Here is a 6,451-nt window from a genome sequence, read left to right on the forward strand (position 1 = left end):
GAATAGAAGCATACAATGCTCAGAAGTCAGAAAGAAGAGTGAGCCAAAAGAACAGAAGAAGAGATTCCAGGACCTGTAGAATCCAAGTAATCCACTAGAGTGCAAAAGTGAAAAACTCAAAGGAGAAAGAACCTGGAGCAGAATCTAGATAAAAGACCCTTGCAACTGAATAATTCACAAAACCAGATTTCCAACGATATAAAGCGAGCCCAAAAAAGAGTCCGGATGAGCGAGATATGGCTCCCGAAAGGCAAAACAGAACATCTGGCTTTGATTGCCAAAATAGGCAACCAAATTGCACCAAAAATAAAAAAAAACTATACCATCATCTCTGTCTCGGAACTAGCTTTTCGGAGCATTTTTCAGATCGAAAAAACACGTCCGTATGCTCAAGTTACGAGAGAAAAACCTCCAGGCTCTCCTCATGAAGAGCATATACTAAAAGTGAAACTTGGGCACAATAATCAAGGAAACAAATAGCACCACTGCAATCTTCTCGAAAAATCATGCACTTTCAAAAAAAGAATCACCTCAATACGAGGTTGTATGAGAAAGTTATGATCCTTCGAAGTTTTCAAAACGAGAACTATGCATAGTCACGACTGAGAATCTACAATTTCTGAAGAATTCATGCATGAAAATCAAAAAACAACTCCACTAGTGGATAGAGCACAAAAAAATAGCCAAGTTCATAACAAGAATCATCAAAATCGGAGTCCATATGAGCAAGAACGAGACATTTAAAAACTACGTTCAAATCTACGACTGCCAATGGAGAGGGGTATGGCTGTAGCTTTGCATGCTCGATTCTGCAAAATATACAGCTTGCATGCAAAATCTAAAAGATACCCAGATGGTTTTTCGAGGCTTCGAACAAAACTCATAAAGCATTTTTCTTTCTGATGTACAGAAGATGTTGCTATAGTGTAAATTGGACGTCTTTAATAGTAAAAAATGGCTCCAAAAATCAAAAAATGACCCTAGCAACCAAAATATGACATGCAAATGCTGGACCAGCTTCCTAAGTCCATCAATGACATGCTGGAACCTGCAAAACTAATTGAAAACTCCAAATATGCAAGTTGGTTGTCAAATTTGAGATTGAAACCCCAGAGAAAAATCATTTTTGTCAAAAATTTTTTGATTCTCAAGATCATCTAAAGATGCAAGAGAAGAGCATACTTCATTTTTCAAAAAATTACAATAAAGTTTATTAGCCCTCTCCAAATCTCTCAAATAAGGAAACTAAAATATACTCTTGCACATAAAAAAGCTCCGATACCATGTTAGAATCTGATAAGATTAATAACCCAGAAAACTAGTGCAAAGAATAAATATCTAAACTATGAATGCAAATGATACAAAATTAAAATAACATCATAGAGTTAGTCTCCAAGAGAGTAATGCAAATGCTGGAAGCAAAATAGCATTAAGAGGATGCAAAAACAAGAGATGCAAATACAAGCCAGGTAACATGCTTATATAGGCTAGGAAGAGGGAGGAGGTGGCAACACCAACCAATGAGGAGCAACCATTTATCAGACTAAAGATAGAAAAGTATCTTCCCAAGATAGCTAATGGATGCTCACATGTAGGAAGGTGACACCTCACAACCATTCACCTAATAAGACATGCTTTATTAACCTAAGCGAGATTACTAAAAGTGTAGGAAAAACTTAGCAAAATAGGAAAAATAAAAAACTACACTAACACTAACACCTTGACAATTAACAAGTTACAATTTAGTTATCAACTAGTTATATTTTCAAGACACACCTACTCAAGGTTATCGAGGAACTATTACAATTGATTAGTGTCCTAAATGTCCTATTTGACAATCAGAGTGTTAAATTCTAACATGTTCAACAACATAGTCCAAATCGCAATTCTACTTCTTAGTACAAGGATATTCATATCCTAGTCATGATCGATGTCATAGTTACTAAGATACATGCTGTCAAGGCTCGCATCGATGTACTTACTAGCCTTAGGTTCTATTTGGACATTACCAATTATATATATTGATAGGTCATTTGTGAAAATAACCTACCCTTTCTTCATTAATTTATATCCAAATTATATGACACACTTATTTATTCACTAGTTATTGAATGATAAGAAGGTAGGTTCATCTATAATTACTTTAGCTATAAAATAATATCAAGGTTCACAACTTTTATATATATATGGGACCTTATGTATACATATTACATATGTAAATATGAATAATTATTATGTGTACTAAAATAATGGGTAACAACTTAATACAATCAATCCCGTGTCAAGTTTACAATCAAATATTGTTACTAAATGAATTGAATTAATAAAACCCAATATCAATCACATCTCCATACCTAAGGGCCTACCTATATCAAATATCTAATTATGTTTATATATATGTAGAACAATTACATCTTCACACTTACATTTTTAACTATACAATATAATGGTGACTCATATATATTACCATTTAGTGTCATAGTCCATACATATCGAGACCTTATATGAAAATTGATAATAGAAGTAAATATAAAAACTACTATGTATATCAAAAGGTACATGACAACCTTGGTAACATTCATTACTATGTCAATTTTTATTTCTATCTACAATGTGAACTAGTTTAATAATATACATATACATTCACATCTAGGCTATTGCTCTATACATTACATTAATTGTACATTCTAATGTTAACACTAAATATTATTTATTATATGCCTATTAAATATGAATAACTATACCAACTTACTATGTGTAAAACCTTTTGTACTTGTTAACCATATCCTATTAATAATTATTGATCCAATTGCCTTTGTTATCATCTAACCATAGCCTTAATTAATTACTAACACTATTTGCTCTATTAACATTACCTCTTACTATAATAACACTTACTACCAATTACAAATTTTCAATTATTTTTCAAAAAAATCTATTCATTTATAACTGTTAACAAATAAATTAGATTTGAACCACTTACTTTTACCTAAGCTAATTATCCTACACACTACTAACAATATCATTATTCTTTATAAATTATTCTAATAAATACTAACATCTACACTACCGATCTACCTATTACTAACACCGAATTCACTTTCTAATTAATTCACTAACATAACCTACTAGTTATTTACTTAGAGTTTAATTCCAAAGTAACCCTATTGACTAGCTACTCAAGTCGACCCCTACCCCCTATTTATTCTTACCATCTCACTACTTTTCTAATCCCTAACTTGTATATCCTAACTAACTTCTCTCTTCTTCCTATGTAACCTAGCCGACCCTTCCCCCTTGTCTTGCATCACTTGACAAACTTATTATTTACTTTTTCCTACTCCAACTTGGTCAATGCCTATTCAGCACCAGCACCCAAGGGTGAGTAGGGAGGACACAGATTCCTATGTGTTACAGTTTTTCCAACGCATGGGGAAGAAAGGTTTGGGAGTTTAGGTAGTTGGCATGATAGTGGAAGGTGAAAATGTAGGTGGTTAGTGGGCTAGCTATTATAGTTTTTTAGAAACAAATTTCTTTTGTTTTGCATCATGGTTCAAATTTTACCTTGATGGGAACTCTTTTGGAATAAAGGGAATGTGTGGCGTGGGACATACTCATTCTTATCAAATTGTTATCATTTTTTCAAAAATCAAATAGGATGTACTTATGTCAAAAAGGGTACTTTTATATCTTTATATTTATTTTGGAATGAGGATGTCTACTAGTTCTTACATATATATGTATTATTATATATCACTATTTTATTGGCTATGTGGGTTATGAGATATTGTTAATTCCTACCATTAAGGTAGGAGACTAAAGTTTTCAAGTGCTACTTTTGCTATTAGTTCATATTTTGAAAACAGTGTTCCTACTTTTATCCTATGGTTCTACTTGTATTATTTATTAAACTTATTTTTCTTCATTTTAAAACTTCTTTCTGATTGATTGTTTCTATTTGCTAGTAGTCTTTTACTTTTTATGGCAAAAAATTAGAGAATATAAATTCTCAATGTGGTATTCTACTTTCCTTCCAAGTGCCTTGTTAAAACTCTTGATAGTTTGCATAATGCATTACATGCATGCCTAGATTACATGTATAGCGCCTCCTGTTTCAATTCTATGAAAGCACAACCATATTTAAAAAGCTTCTCACAATGACTGGATATGACAGCCTGGTGTCAGATTTTTTTCCTCTCTGAAACCCTAACTCTAGGCGAGGGCAATGCGTGAGGATTGTTGAATGTCACAATAAAATTGTATTGATTTATTAGTCCTTGCCTATTTATAGGCAGGGTACTAATGTTTTTTTTTACCCCCCCTCCCTATTAATTTTTGACAACAATTACTCTATTTCTAAAGTTATTCTTAAAGTTCAACAAACTTTCTATTTTAAAATGAATTTATGTTGATTTATTACCTTTTTCTAATTGGTCCATTACATTTTTGATGGGGTTTATTTTATTTTTCCATTTCAAAAAATACAATATTTTCTAACATGCATTAATGAATTCATTAATTGCACTCTATCTTTTACAACTTTATTATTAATTACAACTTTATCTTTTGTATATTTGTCACAAGTTCATTAGAGTCATAAAATAATTAAAATTTTATCTTTTAAATATTTGTCACAAGTTGATTAGTTTATTAATAAAAAAATCATGTTTTTATCTTTCACAACAAAAATAATGTCTTATCAATATTAATATCACAATTTTTAGTTTTGAATATAGTATTTAAAAATGTTAATATATTTTATATTATTTAAAAAAATGGTTTTATATAAATCAATAATTACTAAATTTGATTTTTTATTAAAATATATTATCGCTATTATTTATTAAAATATATTATTGCTATTAAGAACTGTATTGCTTTATATATATAAATTTTACTATATATCAATTAAAAAAATTAAAAACAATTAATCTCGAAATTTAACTTATGTAATAAAATTTTAAAAATCTTAAATTTCTTAGTTAAAACTCTATTCATTCAAATCTCGCAATTTTACAATAATTGCATTATGTTGTATATTTTTAGACAATGGTAGTCGCCACATTATTCTATAAAATTAAAATTTAAAATATTAACTATTTGCTAAAATTTATAACTTCTCTTTTCAAAACCATAATTTTAACAAATATTACCTCCAATTTATTTTTCTAGAAGCAGACTCCAGCTCTCAAAGAGCTCTTGTTGTTTAAGTATTGGAATTTAATGTCTTTTTAATTTGCTCAAGCTGCCGCAGATTAATATTTTCTCAGTTCTCAGTGCCTATATGATCAATGATTATATCCGATTGTTAAGCAACTATATGCTACAGCTGGTAATTTATTTTTTAATCCTATCTATTAACATATGCGTCCGTGACTCTAGTGTAGTGTAATTTTTCTTTCTTTTTCTGAACTGCTTAACACATTTTTTTTATGGAGTGGAACATATTTGGCTAGAAATTCATAATGTCATAATCTGTTTTCATTGCCTACATTGGGTTGCTAAATAAGAAAATCGGGTAACAACTCACACAGGCATTCTTCTGTATGGATTTTGTCTTTCATAACCATGCTTCCACTAGTCAGACAAATAACACCCAGCGAGTTGAAAGCATGGTTACAAAACTATTGTGTTTAGAGAAAAAAAGGCTTAGTAGCTGTGGAAAAATTTAGTAGCAACATTCAGTAATGGTGAAGCCATCAGGTAGATATCAACAAGTAGTGATAAAATAATTAATTTGAAGGGATTCTATTATTTTAGTTTTAGGAGAAAATTGAATGTAGGTTAGTTTGTCTTTTGGTTACCAAAGAGTTACCAGGATTTTATTTGTTAAAATAGTTAAACAAGTCCGATATTATCAAAATATAACAACATATATGCAAAATGTTCAATACCATTGAAAAAGTAACACCATCAAGAGAAATCTGTGATAAATGAGCCCTAGATGAATCCTATTCAGTGAAAAAAATGTGAATCTTGTAATGATGATGCAAATGCTAACATCACTTAAGCTGTTGATTCGTGCTTAACAGGAGTGGCGATGCTCCATACAAAACCAAAGGAAATTGTCCCCATGGTTTCTCTAATATGGGCTCTGTCACCATTGCTGCTGCCTCCACTGCCTTTTCAAATGTACCCTCCACACCATCCGTCTCCAAGTACAATATTGTAGACATTCCTTTTAGACTAAGCCACGACTTCACCTCTTCACTGGCTTCCTCTGTCTCCTCAGTAGCATCGAACATCAATCAGAGGCTCTTGCTGTACCGTGTGCTTAGGATGCAAAGACTTGGCAACCTCTTCTGCTCCAAAAGCTCATTTGTAAAATTGAATAGTGTCCGCCGCCTTGGGAACCTTGACCATTAAATGAGGCCTTGGGAGAAAACACAACTCCTGCCTTTGCAGCCGCTACTTCACTACCATTCTGCTTTCCATTCGCTTCCTGGGTCAT

The 6,451-nt window shown here is 31.5% G+C and overlaps 1 pseudogene; it reads right to left on the reverse strand.

The window, feature by feature from the left end:
- Window positions 1-6,002: 6,002 nt before the first annotated feature.
- LOC149578488 (uncharacterized protein At5g48480-like) lies at window positions 6,003-6,451 on the reverse strand (annotated as a pseudogene).

The sequence above is a fragment of the Cupressus sempervirens genome, chromosome 1 (assembly GCF_028749045.1).
Source record: "Cupressus sempervirens isolate cs-2001-9-10 chromosome 1, ASM2874904v1, whole genome shotgun sequence".
NCBI classification, from domain to species: Eukaryota; Viridiplantae; Streptophyta; class Pinopsida; order Cupressales; family Cupressaceae; genus Cupressus; species Cupressus sempervirens.